Raw genomic sequence first — 21,519 nt, forward strand, 5'->3', positions numbered from 1 at the left:
TGTGTATAGATGAAAGTCCATGATAAAAATTATTATTGTTCAAGAAAGAAATTCCATGTTTTCTCAATTTAAAATGGTCTGTTTTAGTATTCTTTTTCATCATAAAGTAAGGTAAAGGTAAAGGTTCCCCCGCACATGCGTGCTAGTTGTTTCCAACTCTAGGGGCCGGTGCTCATCTCCGTTTTAAAGCCGAAGAGCAAGCTCTTGTCCGAGGACATCTCCGTGGTCATGTGGCCGGCATGACTAGACGCCAAAGGCGCACGGAATGCTGTTACCTTCCCACCGTAGTGGTCCCTATTTTTCTACTTGCATTTTTACGTGCTTTCGAACTGCTAGGTTGCAGAAGCTGGGACGAGTAACAGGTGCTTACTCTGTTATGCGGCACTCGGGATTCGACCCGCCAAACGGCTGACCATCTGATCGACAAGCTCAGTGTCCTAACCCACTGAGCCACCGCGTCCCTTTTCATCATAAAGTAGATAATGTCAAATTCTTTAACATGCTATCTATCAGTAAGTTTGGGTGTGTTTCAAAAACCTAAATTAGTCTAGGCTCTTTGCCCCTGTGTCAGATCTATCTGGAGTGTTTTTACAATTGCATCAAAGAACAATTTCTTAATTGCTTTTTAGTGTAGTTTGGATTTTTCTGCTGTGTACAAAAGGACATATAGATCTTTATAAAAAAAATTCCTATGGAACACTTAGGCTGAAATACATTTTTCATACAGCAAAAACATAAAGATCTCTTAGTGTCTTAGAGTATTATACACAATTAATTTGTGGTTTTAAATTCTTACAACAATTGCGTGCACATATGTACCTTTAAGTCAGTGCTGACTCCTGGGAACTGCCTGGACAACTACTTGCAGTTTTGCTAAGATTTCAGACGTAATTTGTCATTGCCTTCTTACTAGAGCTGAGAGAAAGTGACTGGCCCCAGATCATCCAGGTGGCTTTGTACCTAAAGCAGGTTAGAATCTCATAGTTTCCTGGTTTCTAGTCCAGTGCCTTTAACCATTATACCAAACTGGCTCTCTACAGCAATCACAGAATTTTCAAAATCATTAGAAAAGAAACCACTTTATCACACCTTTTGCTTATTTCTACAGAATTTCCTATGGACAATCATTATTAGATTTATTTTTTTCGAAAAATAAACATTTATTGGGCCTTCTTAAAATAGCCTTGTATTTATTTGGCCTCAGATGTTGTCACACAACAAAGGATTCAATGTAGGAACCCTAACTAACTTAACTCTAGGGCAAGATATAAAATTAAGCAGAGCATTCTCTCCTAATTTTAGTAGACATGGAAAAGAACCAGAACCAAATATTATAGCATGCTATATCAATATCTGAAAGACCCAGCAAATTTTCTCCCAGTTAGCTGCTAATGTTGACACATTGCCCCATGCATGGACTTTATGTTATATTCAAATGTTTATGTTAGGTGTGGACTATTGATAATATTTTTGGAACAACATTCATAAGATTAAATCATCCTTCCTCAGGCAGGTATCCATATTCATATTAGATATGAATTATGGGAATTGCAAATCATAAACCCATGGAAGTGTGGAACCCATTAAATGGCTACATTGTCTATAGGTTTTAATACATTCTCTCCTGTCTTTTTCTTATTATAATTTTAACTGTTTTTTAATGGTTGTGTTTTAATTATGTTGATTGATTAGTTTTGTGTTTTAACTGTTTACATGGACCAGTTACATCCATGCGCGCTATGGCGGCGCAGTGGTTAGAATGCAATTTTGCAGGCTAATTCCTCTGATTGCCAGCAGTTCAATTCTCACCAGCTCAAGGTTGACTCAGACTTCCATCCTTCTGAGGTTGGTAAAATGAGGACCCAGATTGTGGGGAACAACATGCTGATTCTCTAAACCTGTTTAAACAAGGCTGTAAAGCCCTATGAAGCAGTATATAAATTAAGTGCTATTGCTGTTGCTATTGCTATATTAAACAAACAAACAAGCAAACATTTGCAATATGCCAGGTTTAGGGAGGCTAAAATACTTCATGATGTTGCAATGGATTCAAACCTTGTAGGTTCAGCACCCTGGACAGTTACATATCTCCTGCTTAAGATTCTCTAACAAGTGTTCTAAAATGTTACTAAAGTTGTGCCCCCACCTGTATATTTTTCTTTTAAATTCTCATCAGCCCCTGGCAACACAACCAATACTGAGGGGTAATACAGTTGTAGTCTCAAACATAGATAGAGTACCAACTTGGTTGTTCTAAAGTTCCATTAAAGTCAACACTGGGGAAAAAAACATTTTAGAGCAACAGAGTTTTCTAGTTCCATTTGTGGATATATTGATCAGAATGAATCAGTCTTATTCACCTACTGAATGGACTACATTTTCACATAGATACTGGAAAAATGGAGAAGGGAAAGCCATGTGTATTGCGTTGAACCACTGAAGAAATAAGAAACTACTAAATAAATATGCAAGAAAAACATAAAACTTTTTCCATCAAACATTTATAATATCTATGGGGAAACTGCTGCAATTACAAAGCTAAACCTTGTCTACAAATCAAACCAGAAATAAAATAGAAAGTAGAATATAAATTCAAATTTATATTCCAAAGGGGTATCTGCAGGGTTGAGGGAGGTTCAAAAGTTCAAGTTCAAGTTCCAACGGCATACAGGTAATTCTCATTTAGCAACTGCCTCATCTAGCTACTGTTCATCTTTACAATGGTGAAGAAAACATAACCTTACAACCAATCTACCCATTTACAACCTTCATAGGTCTATAAAGCAAAAGAATAAGAAAAGAAATAAGATCACAAACACAGTATTTCATTTAGTAACTGCTTTGCAGTTTTGAAACTGATATGAGTTTCATACAGTTGCTCACACTATCATTTTTCTCTTTCGAATCACTATAACTTTTTTTTCTAAAGTCAGTGTAACTTTTTTATTATTTTTATAATGATTATAACATGGTGGTCGAACAGAATCCATAATTCTCAAATTCCTGACAGAAAAGTACATAATGGAAGTACAGAAGTGAATGAATATTGTTAATTTAAAATGTGAAATTATAAATCAATTATATGAAAGCAAAAGCCCATATCATGACATGCCACAATTTACTTTCAGCGGCATTTAAACCTTTCGTGCATGGTGAACAATCTGTAATAAATTATGATTTTTTTCTTTGCTCCTGAAATGAAGCTATAATGATGGTAGTTGAATTCTTGTACTGGGAAATAAGGTGGCATTTAATTCCTTGAAAACAAATGACAGTCACAAAAGAATGGTTAATTATTCTCAGCTATAAGGTACAGTATGAATACACTAACCGAAGACTGGTGTGTGAGTCTATTCTTAACTAATTTTTAACTAAGGCTGAGCTGCTAAAGAAATGTGCTAGGTGCCTATAGGATAGTCCTATACCTGTTTTATTCGTTCACATTCTATAAATTTCAACCCTATTAGTGCCAACAAACTCACAGAACTACAGTAAAAAACAACAACCTTGAAGACCAATGTTATCAATGGAGATTTTTTTAACCTCCAATCTGAGTGTGAGGGGAAAATCTAAATTCAGTTTTGCTTAGAAGGAAAAGTTTAAATTAAGATACTTGTATGCTTTTGGAAAATAAAAAGAGGGAGAGTTACTTGACCCATAGAATTGGTAATTAAATCTATATCTAACAGAGAAAGCTTATTTGAGATGCACAGTTCCTTCTAAGCTGCCAGCACGAATACAAGTAATCCCCTAATGCTCTCATGCTTCTGCCTCCCTTCCTGCCGCATGGGACTCACTTGGAAAAGGTCTGTCTCCTCACTGTCGTGGTTCCTGCTGCCACTACGATCTGAGGCCAGGGGATGCATCTGTTGTGATTCAGGGTCAGCCTGTGGGTTCGGCATTTGGGTCGGATGATTCAGAGGAGGAGGAGGGGGGTGTTGGAGAGGTTGCTGAGGGGGTTGGAGAGCTTGCTGATGAGAGCCCTCAGCCAGGCCCCTCCGACCTGGTTACGACGCAGACCCAGCTGTGTGAGCCTTACAGTGTGGATGAAGATGACCCACAGCTGGCCCTGTTCAAGGACGCCCGAAGCAGGAGGCAGTCAATCAGGAGTAAACAGAGGAAGGCAATGGGGCACCTCGGAAGGAGGCAGAGAGAAGCCATGCCCTGATCTGTTTAAAAGGGGAATGCGTGGGAGGGCTGGTTTGCTGAAGGCAACCGTTTGAATAGTTCCTGTTTCGTGGTTTGTGTCTTGTTTTGCTCTATTTGCTTTTGTGTTCATAAATTTGGCAGGCTTAGTTCCAGCCTCTTGCCTTCTTGTAAAGGGGTTGTCCCTGCCTTATCTGCAGGGCCAGTAGTAGGCTGGTACAGAACAGCATCCACATCCCCCCAGTGGCCCAGTCAGGGCTCCAGAGGCCTGGAAAAAGACCTCCAGAGCCCAGATCTATGGCCACAGAATGATTTTGCAGCCCCCCCAGCGGCCCAGCTCTGGAGGCCTGGAAAAGACCTCTGGAGTCCAGATCTATGGCTGTGGGACAATTTTGTGGTCCCCCAGAGGTCTAATCCAGGCTCTTGGGGGGCTGCAAAATTGCTCCATGGCCATGGATCTGTAGCCCCGATTGGGCCACTGTGGGGGCTGAAAAATTGCTCTGTGGCCATGGATCCAGCCTCCGGAGGCTTGGAAAAGGCCTCCGTAGCCCCAATAGGGCCACTGGGGGGCTGCAAAATTGTTCCATGGCCATAGATCTAGGCTACAGAGATATTTTACAGGCATCCAGAGCCCCGATCTGGCTGCTGGGGGGCTGCAAAACCATTCTGTGGCCATGCATCTGGGCGGCAGAGGTCTTTTCCAGGCCTTCCAAGCCCAGATCAGGTCGCAGGAGGTTGTGGATGCGTCCCCTGGCCTCAGATTGTAGCAGCAGCAGGAACTGCAGCAGAGAGAAGACAGCTTTTCCAGGTGAGTGATCTGCACCTCAGAAACTCCTTAAAGCAGTTTCTTCTCCCTCCCTCCCCCCACTCTGTAAATGTTCTGTTCCAGCCTACTACCAGCCCTGCAGAAAAGGCAGGGACAACCCCTTTACAAAAGGCAAAAGGCTGGAAGTAAGCCCGCCAAATTTATTTACACAAAACAGATCCAAAACAGAGCAAACTGAGCAAAACAAAATACTAACCACTAAAACAGAAGCTGATCAAACGATTGCCTTCAGCAACCAGCCCTCCCACACATTACCCTTTTAAACAGTTTCAAGGCGTGGCTTCTCTTTGCCTCCTTCCGAGGTGCCCCATTGCCTTCCTCTGTTTACTCCTGCTTGACTGCCTCCTGCTTCGGGCGTCCTTGAAAAAGGCCAGCTGTGGGTCATCTTCATCTAAGCTGTCAGGCTCACACAGCTGGGTCTGAGTAGTAACCAGATGGGAGGGGCCTGGCTGAGAGCTCTGCGATGCCTCAGAACTGTCCTCTGCAGGCTCTCCAAACCCCTCCTCCTGCTCCTCCTCTGAATAGTCTGACCCAACTGCCAAACCCACAGGCTGACACTGAATCACAACAGTAAAGGGCTTTCGACTGAAGCTGGAGCTTTGTGTGAGTTCCGGCACCTTATTTTTTTTACAAAATAGCACTGGATCTAGGTAGCTGAGCATAAACCTCTACTTTTACCATTGTTGCACATTATCAATTCCTCTGATTTTGCTCAGAAGCACTGGAACTCTTTATATAGATAAAGATCACTTCTCCATAGTTTCCTAGTTAAAGATCACTCATAGCAGTATCTTGAGTTGAACAATGGAGCTATTGAACAACAAGCAGAAGATACATCTATTGATTTGAACATAAGTCAGCTGATTAGTCCATCTAGATCAGGGGTGTCAAACTCGCAACATCATGTGACATGTCACGACGTATCAGGACTTTTTTTGCCATTGCCGGCAATGGGGTGGGCATGGTTTTGCTATGATGCTTTCGGCCTGTGGGCTGGCAGTTTGACACTCCTGTTCTAGATCATTATTGTTGATATGTATTGGCCATTTTTTCCAGAATTTCCAGAATGAACTATTTCAGCTTCCCCAAAGAGATCAAGGATTCTGCCTGTTCAACTGAACAGTCATTGCTAATTTCTAAAATAAATGTGGCCAGGTTCATAATGCTTACATTACCTCTGGCTGATACAAAGGTTTTATTCTGTCTGCCAATTGCAAAACTAATGTTGCAAACATTCCCTGCTGTGCCACATAAATAAATAAATAAATAAATCCTGAGTCTGGAACATTGCAGGCTATAGCCCAAGGACCAAAATCAGCCAATTAAAATTTTAGTGGAAGCCTCAGAATCAAACATCATCCTACCAGAGACCATGAAAAAAACCCAGAATGAAGTTCTTGATGTGTTTTATGCAGTCAATTACTGAGCAGCACAAATGCAGAATAAGCTATTTCAGTTAATCAAAAAACAAAAGTAAAATAGCCATTAAAAACCATGGATCAAATTTAGCAAATCCTTGCAACAAAGAGCAGATGCGCAGGGCACAGAGGGAAATCATATCAGTCCCTACCATGGTTGAGAAATTTTCAAGGTCAGTTAGTTCTGGTGAAAGTAGTATTATGGGTTTTTGGGAACGTTAGCTTGAGCTTGGATTGCTGAACATGGCAATGCAATATTTAAGTCATTAGCTTGCAACTTAACTAACTGTTTTTAAATAGTAGGCATTTTTTATTTTAGTAGGCATTTAGCCTACTACATGCAGCTTGCATTCTGCAAATATAACTAGATTCAGAGACTTCTCTGTAAATCTATCTATCCTGTGAATAATGAAAGGGGGTTGTTTCATATTGCATTTTGCCATAATATATCCCAATTAGTTTGTGTAATAGGCTAGGCTCTTTATTACAATAAAGCTAAAGATGAAATTTGCAATAGGAGTATGTTGTGTTTTCAGAGACTTGTGTGTGTGTGTGTGTGTGTGTGTGTGTGTGTACTTAGAAAATGCTACAGTATATCTATCTTCATTTAGGGATCAAAGAGTCTTTGATTGAATACTAAGTTCATCTGGAAAAAAACTTGATTAGTTTCAAAACAGAAGAGACATTTTTGTTCCCTGAGTTTATTACAATGGCTGCAGAGAACTATTTCAGCTTAAATTTTCTTTTTGCAGGGTTGTCGTCTATGCAGGTATTTGTGGTAATGATACATCATATTGTAAAAGAAAATTTCCTAGCAGTGTTAAGATCCCCATTGTCTCTAATCACAATTGTCTAGCATCAGCTTATTGTCATCTTCAAGTAGTTTACACCAGTGGGGTTCTCAACCTTTTCTTCACCACAGACCCCCTTTAAATACCTTTTATGGCCAGGGACTCAAATCTTAATTCAAGATTTAAATCATAACATTTCTTCAAGCCTTTGCAGTCCCCTGTGATGACATCACAGCCCCCCAATCCACAGGATGAGAACCACGAGTTTACACTAAAAGTCTGGAAACAGTGTCACCCCCAACTTAATTTTCCATATTTAGCAGACAGTGTTAACAAGGTACTGTATAAGTGGAGTTAAATAACTTTCACCTAATCTGTGTAATCAGGATTCCCAGTTGTATGCTCAAACATACAAAGCGATATAGCTGGGAATACTTTACAGTATTTTCTGAGGGCATAGAGGCAGGGGCAAGACAATAAGATATTATCTGACTACTCTTCACATGTTTGGAAAATGTAGGTTAAAAAGCAAGCATTTAAACATTCAGAGAAGATTTTGTAGTTAAAGTGTCTAGATTACAAAACATCCTTCTCACCAAATTACTAACCTTACCATTGTTGTTGTTGTTAGCTGCGAAGTCGTGTCCGACCCATCGCGACCCTATGGACAATGTTCCTCCAGGCCTTCCTGTCCTCTACCATCTTCTGGAGTCCATTTAAGCTCACACCTACTGCTTCAGTGACTCCATCCAGCCACCTCATTCTCTGTCGTCCCCTTCTTCTCTTGCCCTCAATCTTTCCCAGCATTATGCTCTTCTTCAGTGAGTCCTTCCTTCTCATTAGGTGGCCAAAGTATTTGAGTTTCAACTTCAGGATCTGGCCTTCTAAAGAGCAGTCAGGGTTGAAATCCTCTAGGACTGACCGGTTTGATCACCTTGCAGTCCAAGGGACTCGCAGGAGTCTTCTCCAGCACCATAGCTCAAAGGCCTCAATTCTTTGGCGCTCGGCCTTTCTTATGGTCCAACTTTCACTGCCATACATTGCAACTGGGAAGACCATAGCCTTGACTATACGCAATTTTGTTGACAGGGTGATGTCTCTGCTTTTTAGTGTGCTGTCTAGATTTGCCATGGCTTTCCTCCCGAGGAGCAAGCGTCTTTTAATTTCTTGGCTACAGTCTCCATCTGCAGTGATCTTGGAGCCCAGGAAAATAAAATCTGTCACTACCTCCATTTCTTCCCCATCTATTTGCCAGGAATTGAGAGGGCCAGATGCCATGATCTTGGTTTTCTTAATGTTTAGTTTCAACCCAAGTTTTGCACTCTCCTTCTTCATCCACAACAAGAGGCTCTTTAGTTCTTCTTCACTTTCTGCCATTAGAGTGGTATCATCTGCATATCTTAGGTTGTTGATATTTCTTCTGGCAATCTTAATTCCAACTTTTGATTCATCTAGCCCTGCCTTTCTCATGATGTGCTCTGCATATAAGTTAAATAGGCAGGGCGACAGTATACAGCCTTGCCGGACTCCTTTACCAATTTTGAACCAATCAGTGCTTCCGTGTCCAGTTCTCACTGTTGCTTCTTGGCCCACATATAGGTTTCTCAAGAGACAAAAAAGATGTTCTGGTACTCCCATCTCTTTAAGAACTTGCCACAGTTTGTTATGATCCACACAATCAAAGACTTTAGCATACTCAATGAAGCAGAAGTAGATGTTTTTCTGGAACTCTCTAGCTTTCTCCATGATCCAGCGTATGTTGGCAATTTGATCTCTAGTTCCTCTGCCTCTTCGAAATCCTGCCTGTACTTCTGGTAGTTCTCGATCCACATACTGCTGGAGTCTATCTTGTAGGATTTTAAGCATAACTTTACTAGCATTAGAAATGAGTGCAATGGTGTGATAGTTTGAACATTCCTTGGCACTGCCTTTCTTTGGAATTGCAATGTAAACTGATCTTTTCCAATCCTGTGACCACTGTTGAGTTTTCCAAATTTGCTGGCAAATTGAGTGTAGCACTTTTACTGCATCGTCTTTTAAGATTTTGAATAGCTCAGCTAGAATACTGTCACCTCCACTAGCTTTGTTGTTGCTCAGCTTTTCTAAGGCCCACTTCACTTCACATTCTAGGATGTCTGGCTCGAGGTCAGTGACCACCACATTGTGATTATCAGGGACGTTAAGCTCATTCTTGTATAGTTCTTCTGTGTAATTTTGCCCCCTCTTCTTAATCTCTTTTGCCTCTGTTAGGTCCCTGCTGTTTTGGTCCTTTATCATGCCCATTTTTGCATTAAACGTTCCCTTAATCTCTCCACTTTTCTTGAAAATATCTCTGGTCCTCCCTATTCTATTGTTTTCTTCTATTTCTTTGCACTGTTCATTTAAGAAGGCATTCTTATCTCTTCTAGCTATTATCTGGAATTCTGCATTCAGTTGGGCGTATCTTTCTTTTTCTCCCTTGCCTTTCGCTTTCCTCCTTTCCTCAGCTATTTGCAAAGCTTCCTCAGACACCCATTTTGCTTTCTTGCATTTCTTTTTCTTTGGGATGGTTTTGGATGCTACCTGTTGTACAATGTTGCGAACCTCTGTCCATAGTTCTTCAGGCACTCTGTCTATCAGATCTAATTCCTTAAATCTATTTGTCACCTCTACTGTATATTCAACAGGGATATGATTTAATTCATACCTGACTGGCCTAGTGCTTTTCCCTACTTTCTTTAATTTAAGCCTAAACTTTGCAACAAGAAGCTGATGGTCTGAGCCACAGTCAGCTCCTGGTCTTGTTTTTACTGACTGTATAGAGCTTCTCCATCTTTGGCTGCAGAGCACATAGTCAATCTGATTTCTGTGTTGACTGTCTGGTGATGTCCATGTGTAGAGCCGTCTCTTGGGTTGTTGGAAAAGAGTGTTTGCTATGACCATCGTATTCTCTTGACAAAATTCTATCAACCTGTGCCCTGCTTCATTTTGTACTCCAAGGCCAAACCTGCCTGTTATTCCGCTTATCTTTTGGCTTCCTACTTTAGCATTCCAATCCCCCATGATGATAAGGACATCATTTTTTGGTGTTAGTTCTATAAGGTGCTGTAGGGCTTCATAGAACCGGTCAATTTCATCCTCTTCAGCACTGGTGGTTGGGGCATAGACTTGGACTACTGTAATATTGAATGGTTTGCCTTGGATTCAAACTGAGATCATTCTGTCATTTTGAGGATTGTATCCCAGTATTGCTTTTCCTACTCTTTTATTGACTATGAAGGCTACTCCATTTCTTCTGAGGGATTCTTGCCCGGAGTAGTATACCTGATGGTCATCTGAATTAAATTCACCCATTCCTGTCCATTTTAGTTCGCTGATACCTAAGATGGCAATGTTCAGTCTTGTCATCTCTTGTTTGACCACGTCCAGTTTTCCTTGATTCATGGATCTTACATTCCAGGTTCCTATGGAGAAAAAATCTTTACAGCATCAGACTTTCCTTTCACCACCAGACATATCCACAGCTGAGCGTCCTTTCGGCTTTGGCCCAGTCACTTCATTCTTTCTGGCACTACTAGTACTAGCCCTCTGCTCTTCCCCAGTAGCATATTGGACACCTTCTGACCTGTGGGGCTCATCTTCCAGCATCATATCATTTTGCCTTTTGGTACTGTCCATAGGGTTTTCATGGCAAAGATACTGGAGTGGGTTGCCATTTCCTTCTCCAATGGATCACTTTTTGTCAGAACTTTCTGCTATGACCTGTCCATCTTGGGTGGCCCTGCACGGCATAGCTCATAGCTTCATTGAATTACGCAAGCCCCTTCGCCACGACAAGGCAGTAATCCATGAAGGGGAACCTTACCATATATGTGCAAAAAGATGTGTTGATTGCAAGGATATGTTTGGGAATGGATCATTGTCCATTGGGTATGATTAGGTGCTGGCTTCTTGATGATAAGCAGAGGCTGCTGTAGAAAAGTTACTTCCCAAGAAACGAGCAAATTGAACATGAAAACAGAAAAAGTTAGTAGGAGTTCGGTAGCAGAGTTTGAGAGGACAGTTCCTAATAAATTTTCTCTCTTGGTCAGCCCTGTGTAATTGGACAAGAGAAGATGAAGAGGAGGAGGAGGAGGAAATAAGAAAGGATAAGTGTCTGCAGTTATGGCACAGTGTTTCCACTTTTACCTGAAAGAAAATGGCATATATTTGTAACTACTACAAGCTTATAGCTGCTTCTGAAGAAAAAGAATATTGATTAGATCAAACAAAAGAAGTGTTATAAGTGGAGTTGACAGAAGAAGCAATTCTCCACTGTATGCCACTGAAACTAGAAACAGCTCTCAGGCAGTTCTGAGCCTTGAAGGGAAAAAAAGAAGACAAGACAGTGGATCCATGAAGAATAACAAACATCACCGATCGGATCCAGTAGCTTCCTGAGTGAGTTCTCTAGCAGCAAAGCATGGTGCTTTCTTTCAACAAAACATCCTTTAAGATTTAGCAAATCCACCTACAATTATCCCTTTCTACTAATCCAAACTGCCCCATGTTGCTTTCTTAGACTCTGAAGGTCTGGGAAAGAAGCTCAAGAAAACAGGAGTTCTGACATACGTACGTCCATAGAATATGACTGGAGGAAAAAATGAGAGTACTCCATGAGAATTATTGTCTACAAAAATGGTGTTGAAGAGATTGGTATTGATCTGAGTTCCTGGATGATGGACTGGCCGAAGTTTCCAAAGACTAATCAAATACGTTTGTCCAAAACATTTGTCCATAAAGCATGTGAGCTTTGAACTGAACTCTGTAGGAAGTTGAATTCTTAGGCCAATAAGGCGGGTATAACCAGTGCTTTTTTTGTAAAAAAAAAAAAAAAAGGTGCCGGAACTCACACATGTCATACAACCCACCTTGCCGACCCTACAAGGTTCCATCCAAAAAAGGTGCCGGAACTCCGTTCTGAGCATTCTATGAGAAAAAAAGCCCTGGGTATAACAGAAAATGGGTAGTATGATATCTATTATTGGAGTAAAAGCAATTGAAGGTTATATACACATTAACATGGTTAACTGCTTCAGAAATACATGTCAGGTGGCTGCAAAAAAACAAAGAAAAATGCAATTCTAAATCAAGTCTATATCCTGATGATATTCTTTCTCATGTAATATTACCAGTTCTGGGCACTATACTTTGGGTAGGATTCAAGGAAGCTTCCAATAGACTATAAAAGATATCAAGGATGTTCAACAGACTAGAAACTAAGCCCTTTTTTAAGGGGAGGGCTGAAGAAATTGACTGTACTTCAGCTGATAAAAGAGAGTGAAAAATTGAGAAAGCAAATTATGTTAAGATTTTAAATGCCAATTGCTGCTTTATCAACAGCAAAAACTGGTGGGGGGGGAGGCTGGGCTGAGGGAACTGAGAGAAATTGAGAAGTACATAGATTCAAAAAAGTAAAGACCTGAAAACCGATGACAAAGGGTACAGAAAATATGGTGAAGAGAAGTAGGAATATTACGGCTGGAATCCTAAATAGAGGTACCCTACATAGCAATCCCTTGTTGAAAACTTCACTTGTTCAATACTTACTAGTTTTGCCTATGCTATGTGCTTGTTTTGAAGGATTTGTGAATATTTTATTTCCCTACTGAAATAACATTGGAAGTGTGTCACTCAGTTATGAGATATAACACCATTCTCACCTTTCTCTTAGATGATGAAGAGAACATAATGTTATAGGACACTGGTTTAGCAGTGATCAAAAATCATCTTACTTTTAGACTGTTGCTATAAGTTTTTTTTTAATTTCTCTTTGATCAACCTCAGGTAAAGGTTATCACTAACTCCAATTTATGCATTTTCCTAATGGTAGCAAACGTTTTAATTTCTCCAGTACTACAGAATTGCCATCATTTGAAAGAATTGTTTAGGTTCCTTGACCAGAAGAGGCGTTTAACTGTATCACGTATGATATATGGTACACTTAATTGCTCTTTGCAGCTATTCAAAAAGCATTCAGAAGTAATCATTTAGCGTTAATATCGTGGGGCAACCCGAGGTCACAGTGCATTAAAAACTAATTCAGAATGATTCAAGAATGCATTTTTCATATATTAGAGTACTGTAATCTCTCTGTGGGATAAAAGCGATAGCAGCAGTTCAGCCTGATGGGAGAAAGGTTATGCCACAGATCTGCCATTGGATACATAGTCAGGTTCCTTGTTATGGGTTTCTGTCATCAGAGCTCAACAAGCCAATTGAACTCAAACAATCTTGTTAGCTTCTGATGAATAAAGGCTGATGTGCTAAGAACCAACTGTCATTGTTGGTTTGACCAAATACAGCTAAATCAGAATTTAGTGGTTATGCTTGAACTTTCTGTTCTTCTTTGCCCTTCCCTCCCAGTGAGAGATCATACAAATGTAAATGTCTTTTTTAAAATGGTTTCAATACTTCTGACATTTCTTTAAGTTACATTGAGTGACTAGGGGAAGAAAGGAGTATTTTGTTGTTGTTGTTAGTTGCGAAGTCGTGTCCGACCCATCGCGACCCTATGGACAACGTTCCTCCAGGCTTTCCTGTCCTCTACCATCTTCTGGAGTCCATTTAAGTTCACGCCTACTGCTTCAGTGACTCCATCCAGCCACCTCATTCTCTGTCATCCCCTTCTTCTATTGCCCTCAATCTTTGCCAGCATTAGGCTCTTCTCCAGTGAGTCCTTCCTTCTCATTAGGTGGCCAAAGTATTTGAGTTTTAGCTTCAGGATCTGGCCTTCTAAAGAGCAGTCAGGGTTGATCTCTAGGACTGACCGGTTTGATCGCCTCGCAGTCCAAGGGACTCGCAGGAGTCTTCTCCAGCACCATAGTTCAAAGGCCTCAATTCTTTGGCGCTCAGCCTTTTTTATGGTCCAACTTTCACTGCCATACATTGCAACTGGGAAGACCATAGCCTTGACTATACGCACTTTTGTTGACAGGGTGATGTCTCTGCTTTTTAGTGTGCTGTCTAGATTTGACAGGCTTCTTAATTAAATATGAATATTTTATCTAATAGGTGCTAGAGTACTACAGTCCCACTCCATCCTCAACTTTAAAAAAAATTGATCATGAGTAGGCAAATAGACATTTATCAAACTACAAAAGCAAGACTGAAAAGGAATTTCTTCTTTATGTTTCACTATATAAGAACTAGTTGGCAAAGGTGCTGTGCAACGCATTGAAAATAGACAAATTAAAATTGAAAGGGAATGTGTGCTGGAATTCTGACAATTGAAGTCCAGTAAACCCGAAGAAGATGATTTTGAGATGGTCTGGACTAATAAGTCATCTTTGTTCACTTGCAATTTGGGTGTGAAAAATTACCTCTAGTTTACTAATTTAACTAATTACTTAATATTTAAGTGTAACACTGTGCTCTTAGAGATTTAAACTAGCAGAATTGAATCCAGGTGTCAGTAGGAAGCAGATTGCCTTTTTTCCCTGTGCCTTCATTCCCCACTCTTCCAGTAATGATCTTCAATTTTAAGTGCAAGGTTACATAAAACATTCCATGGTAAAAATAATCACACACCCCACCCCTCACCCCTACACATGAGGAATTCTACCACAAAGGAGAGATTAGGACAGCCAATTTAATGACTTAATATTGTACAATATAAAATCATTCCAGTTGAATAACTTTTAATTTATTATAATGCATAGATGCCAATTATGCCTGATTTATTAAGAGAAGTTCAGCAGTACTAAGACCATGTGTTTTGAATGGTTGCCATGGTACCAAGCTTTCACAAGGACAGCTTAAGGATCATTAATGTGTCAAGGTGATAAGTTTTGACGCTTGGTGGATTTAATGATGAATGATAACCACATTACCTCTTCACATTGCCAAACATCCAGGATATAAGCTAGGCCACATATAGTCCTGATTTATTTGATATTTTAGGTCAACTTGGTTTTAATATATTAGTTACACAATTGTTACTTCTATTGTGGCAGCTGAGTAGGTAAACCTTTGCCTGTTTGATCAGAACATCAGTGAATGTGCCCTGCTGAAACTCCTAGGAGAGTCCAAACACAGACCTTAAGAACACATCGCCTAGCCTTATGTGTAGAATTCTTATCATGAAGCACTGAGAAAAAGACAAGAAGAGCTAGCTGAGTCAATTTGGAAATTCTCTTAATATATGGGCAGCAAAAACCTACTCAATCTTTAGAGGGCAGCAAAAGCAGCAAATTTTCTTTGTTGCCATCTAGCTGTTAGATTGAATGTAGAGTAGTCCAGATAGGGTAGTCCTAATTCAGACTTCACCCTGTCTATCTCCTTTGCAAGTCTGTTCTTAGGAAGAACTTAGGATAACTATTCCATTATTTGAGCTCTTTGACGGGATGGTAAGATAATAATCAAATAGCTAACAAATGTGCCATGTTAATATAAAACTAACACTATTTATTTATTATATTTTATCCCACCTTTATTACTTTATAAATAACTCAAGGCAGTGAACATGCTTATTATTCGTCTCTCTTCCTATTTTCCCCACAACAACAATCCTGTCAGGTGGATTGGGCCAAGAGAGAGTGACCAGCCCAAAGTCACCCAGCGGGTTTTCATGCTAAGATGGGCCTAGAACTCACAATCTCCTGGTTTCTGGCCTGGTGTTTTAACCATTATACAAAACTGTTTATCATTATATCATATTATATATTATAATATATGTATAACATATATAGCTAATTATATCTTCCCCAATTTATTCAAAATGAGTTTTTATTTTGAATTATACTACTGAGACTCCACAGCTACAAAGACATCAGATGCACTTCTTTGTGTGGGCTTTTTCCCAAATCTCCCTATGTGGGGTTCACTGAAAGCTCTTCAGGCAACACTTGCTAAAAATTTGTTTTCTGACTGAATTTCTACTTCACCCAAGAAGCAGATAAGAATAATTCCTAAGCTATTTATAGTTGATCTTCTTATAGTGCTAGACTCATCAGCTCATCAGATAATAAACGAAGACAGGAATATTTTCAACTTGTTCAAAATATTTGGCTATACATAAAGAAATCCAAATGTCTCTGAGTCCATTTGTGATTCCGTATTATCTGGGCTGCTGTATCTTTATCCTTGCCAAAAGTCTCTTGAGGCTCTGAAGGCAATGCACTCAGCACTTAATGCCTGCTTTCATGGCATAATCCTGAAAGAAGGAGTAATAAAAATGTATTTACTCCTGTCAAAACTAATCTGTTAATTGGAAAGTTTGTGGTGAGCTTTTTCACAGGTTGTATCTAAAGGAAAATAGAGCTGTTTTCCTTGAGCAGTGATCATCTATTGTGCAGGTAATTGCAAGGCCTAGGCTGACCTGGGAATGAGGTAGTCTATATCTAAATACCTGAAGTGAAGGAGAAAAAAAAGATATGAAAGCCGAGGCCCCATCTGCCAGACCGTAATGATTGTGCTATTTGAAAGCAGAAAGGTACGTCTGAAGCAGCTGGTTTCTCTCCAAGTGACCTTTTAGCATTTCTGCTTTTGCCGTCTGACAGATGTGTCAACTCAATAATTTCAAAAGCCCCTGAGTAAATAACCAATTGTGAGCAAGGATGACCCAAAGCGACGACAAAATGGGTGCACGCTGCACATTATAGAGCATAATACCTACAGAAAGAACCAGGAACATTATCAAGAGGAGAAGGAAGGAAATTTACTCTTATTTTTGAATAAATGGATTTCACTGCCTGTAGTTCCATTCTTTGCTGGGAGAGGTGGCAGAGAAAAAAGGACACACTGTTGAATGAACAGAATGGCATTGTGAGGTGGTTTGCCCTTGGAAGACTTCTGTTAGCTGGTTGCAGGACTCAGATGGTAGATCAGAGCTCAAAATGGAGTCTCCGCCCTTACTCAGTGCACAGCTGGGGGTGAGTTACTGAGATCTACACTAATTGCTTTGGTGAATAACTGGGGAGCTCCAACAAGGTGATTGCAATCAAGCCAGGTCTAATATCAAATCTGAAGCCTTCAATGCATTTTGAGGGTCAAGGAGCTTTCCCCAACCTGGTGCATTCAAGGATAATAATGTGCTTCCACACTCCTTCAGTCCACCAATCAATACAGCTTTTATTGCTTTTTATGTGCCTTGAAAAATGTAGCATTTAGCTGCCCAATCTGGATTCTACCAACACTGGAAACTTACTTTATACATTTTAAAGAGGGATTGCACATATTGAGGAGTCATTCCCTCCAGCCTCTAAGAAAATATATATAATATGACATAGTAGATTTTCTTCTAGTACACCAGCAATTATATTAACTAGTTTTCATGATTCAAACGCAATTGTCTTTATTTTTCCTCTCTGTTGGGCCAACATACTTTGGTGCATTTCTAATGGTAATATTAAAGTTACTTCTGTATTTTTAGAAGAGAGGGACAATTCCTTTTGTTTCTAAGTGTAACCCCACAATACAACTTTCTTAGCAATAACTATGCCCTCAATCCCCAACCTAGGGTGAGCAAGCCAGTGTAATCTAGTAGTTAAGGTGTTGTACTAGGAATGAGAGACCCAGCCTCTGTCTTCTTTTCAACCACAGAAGTTCCCTGTGTGACTTTGGGCAAGTTTCTTTCTCACAGCCCAACTTACATTACAGGGTTGTTATGGAGAAAAAGAAGGGGAGGGAACATTATGTATGTTGCCTTAAGCTCCTATGTAAAAGATGGAATATAAATCTACTTAATAACAATAACGGCTACCTTTGAATTGCATGCTACATGGCTGAAATATCTGCCTGTTTTTTGAATTTAGTAGTTGCTTCTGTCTTTTCTAAGAACATGTCTAATGGGGATTTCTGGAGAAGTCTTCTACTGGGACATTCTTTAATGAGATTTTGGTTGTCCCTTAGAAAATTTATTACCAAAACTATGGAAGTGGATGATAAATGATTGGCATTCATAATGAATTGCTTCTCTTACGTTTTCTGAAAGTCCTCTAAATCTATCCAACAGCTACTCTGTTTAAACACATTTAGCATTATCTGTACCATTTAAAAAATGTCATTATTTTACTGTGGGCACAACGGCACACATCAAAAATGAGCACTCAGTTCTTTGAATTTGGCCTTCAAACAACTGCACATAAATTCATTTTCCCAGTCCAGAAGAGATGTCACAAAATGGTTTAATAAAGTATTGTCTTTTAAATTAATAAGGTTTCTTTTACAGTTATTTCCTCCCAAACTGAAGAACAAAAAAATTAACAAAACTACAAATCTAAGAACAAACATTAAAAAATTGTTAAAAACAAAATCAATAGTTAAAAACAAAAATGCTCAATAAAGATCAGCTCCAGTAAAGTCTTGATTCTTTTCTAAACCAGTTAGATACGTTTTAAGGCTACTTGAAAACCTGTAGCACCAGCCTTGACAGACACCAGTTGAAAGTGAATTCTTCACAAGTGCAAAACCATTTCAAAGAAAATTCTGTCTCTCAAGTCAAGCAATTGAAGTGCTCTTAAAGGCAACCATACAATTAGGCCTCTGTTACATCTTAAGATAGAAAGACCTAGGCAAAAATTATCATAAGCAACCCAGGAGGGGGGGTTGTTTAAAAGAAAAAGTGATGAAATGTCTGTTGTGATATTGTGACTCAAACTCCATTCCCTACTGGGTTGCAATAATGTGATGCAAGTATAAATGGGTGGAGTTTGTACAGTATTGCAATGTTATGATATGCATTTCATCATTCTTGTCATAGAAAACAAAGTTTGGGATCTGAAAACTTGGACCCAAATCATATGTACTTCAAAAGCAATAAAAGGCATGAAATAGATCAAACAAACATATATCTTAGTGATGCCTTTGATTCTCAGTTGAAATTTCAGATGCATCTTTAATGTCAGTTCCTTGTAGTTATAGCAGGTAACATCATCTAGCAGGCCCTACTAAACTCAAAAATGTCAAGCAGGGTTGGACCTGGATAATATTTGGATAGTAAATCATCAAGAAAGGCCAAGGCAGTAGGATTGACTAAGAAGTAAATAATAATAATTCTTCCCCAAAGCAGGGGCAAGCCACTTCTATGTGAACTACATGAGGTCAGCAGGAAATGAATTGAGAGAGGGAGGAAGGTTAGATAGACAAACCAACAGACAACAGACAGACAGATTTCTGAGTGCATTCCTTGATGTTTACTTTGAAGTCTAGCTCTCTCAATGTAATTTACCTATAAAATAGATCACTATGAGTATGCCTATGCTGCCATGTGGATGCTTTGAGACTACAGAATTAGCAGAGGCCACCAAAAGAGACAGGAAGACTTGAGATTTAAATCAAGTTCTAAAGATTCATACTGCAATTTCCTAAAAGTACAAAAGCAACAATATCAGTAAATCTTGGTTGAAAATAGTGTTGACTGTGCTGCCCAATTAATGGTGGAACCAGAAAAATCTCCTTTAGGAGAATGTTCCCAATTCTGGAAATCTCAACCAGAAAGGCCCTTTTCATTAATTTATATGGGCAAGATCAGCTTAGCTAAATAAGAACAGTTTGGTAGAGAAGTAAGAGCTTGGACTAGAAACATGAGTTTCTAGCATAGAAGGCAGCTGGGCAACTTTAGGCCAATCATATTATCTCAGCCCATCACACCCACCAGGCTGTTCTTTAAAAATAGGAAGTAGGAACTTTTATAAATCAAATAAAAGAATGAGAGGAGGGGGCAGGGAGGAAGACATTTGAATGTCACAGGACTTGCAACTTAGGGCAAAGAAACCACCACAGTTGTAGTGGTAAATAATCAACTATTTCTGGTGACTTCCACTGGTGCAAATGAATGAATGAATGAATGAATGAATGAATGAATGAATGAATGAATGAATCTACATTAAAGTCATTTGAGATTCACTAAACAACCTTTCTGTAACAACATCTTACATGAAACTGGGAAGATCTTTGGTGCATGGAGGCTTGGTAATGCACAGGTTTCCAAAGCTTATAAAGCAGGGAGTTAGATGCTTAAGGTTTAAAAAGATGCAAGGAAGAAACAACCATCTGAAGCCTTAATTTGAGTAATTATAAGAAATTCCTGACAAAGTGACAAAAGAATCCCTATGAAAAGCAAAGCACCTAAGCCATGCTTAATCATTTTTTTTTCTTCCTAAAGCACTGTGAAGGAAGACAGATCATTTTCTTTTTCAAACAAAAGCAAAACAGAACAGCTTTGAAAAGGTCGAAAAGGACAAGTGACTAAGATATAGATAGGCTATCCCTCGTTGAGACACACACACAAGCACAAACACAAATGAAAAAAGGACCATAAAGCCCAATATGTCATCTCTGTCCCACTCTTCTATAGTATATGCAGATGTGGAAAGTGATTTTCACTCCACAAAAGTTATTACATCCCAACTGTTTTTACCCATGCAGAGTTTTCTAATCACTTATTCTTTCTGACACTGTGTTTTTAAAAGCACAGCAATGACATGGACATTCAGAGGACGTGTTATTAGTATTTTCTTCAAAGTCCTGGGGATGAAAGCTGGAGAGAGAGACTCACGAACAACATGAACACTAAGTTCTTTAGCAACCACTTTTGATCCTTTGGTTTGTGATTGTGATTGTACTTTACCATCAATGTATTTTCAGAACTACTTTTGTGGAGGCCACCTCGGAGAATCTCCTTGGGAATGCTGAGATGCGGTTTGCATGACATTGGAGCTCACGTTGCTTGGATCTGTTCCTTTTAAGGATTGCGTCTGTTGTACATTTGTAAGTGAACAGAGTATTATAACCCTTTTCTTGCAAAGGGAAATGAAACTATAAAACATGAAACAATAATTAATCCTCACAAGATTAATGATTGACAGTGGCAGTGACATATTTAACACTGAATGGAAAATGTGCTTTTAAATTTATAAATCAGCAATAGAAAGGAAGCCCAGATTGTTGCACTGTTATGGAAGGAGTAAATACAAACAAATTATCTTGAGATGATTAGAGGGTTAACATAAAATCTTGCAGACTAGTATCTTCCAGAAAAACATATTAATGTAATCTTGGGGTTTTTTTTCAATTTCTAGACAATCTGTACTCCATTAGATCATTGTTTCAGAGAATTTCCTTCAAGTAAACAGAGAAACAGAACTGACAAAAAAAACATTGGAAACAGGAGTGACTTCCACTTCTTTTTTTATTAAAGAGTTTTAAAGTTTTACAATACATTTTTAAACATAAACATAACATACATTATCCAATACATTTAAAACATAACCTCAATTCCCCTCCCTCCCCCTCCCCCCCCGACTTCCCAGAGCTGAATACAGGGTATTGCCTTTAACAAACTTAAACTAAAATATGCTAAATAACTGTAATTAAACTT

Source organism: Vipera ursinii (genome assembly GCF_947247035.1).
Source record: "Vipera ursinii genome assembly, chromosome: 3".
Taxonomy (NCBI): Eukaryota; Metazoa; Chordata; class Lepidosauria; order Squamata; family Viperidae; genus Vipera; species Vipera ursinii.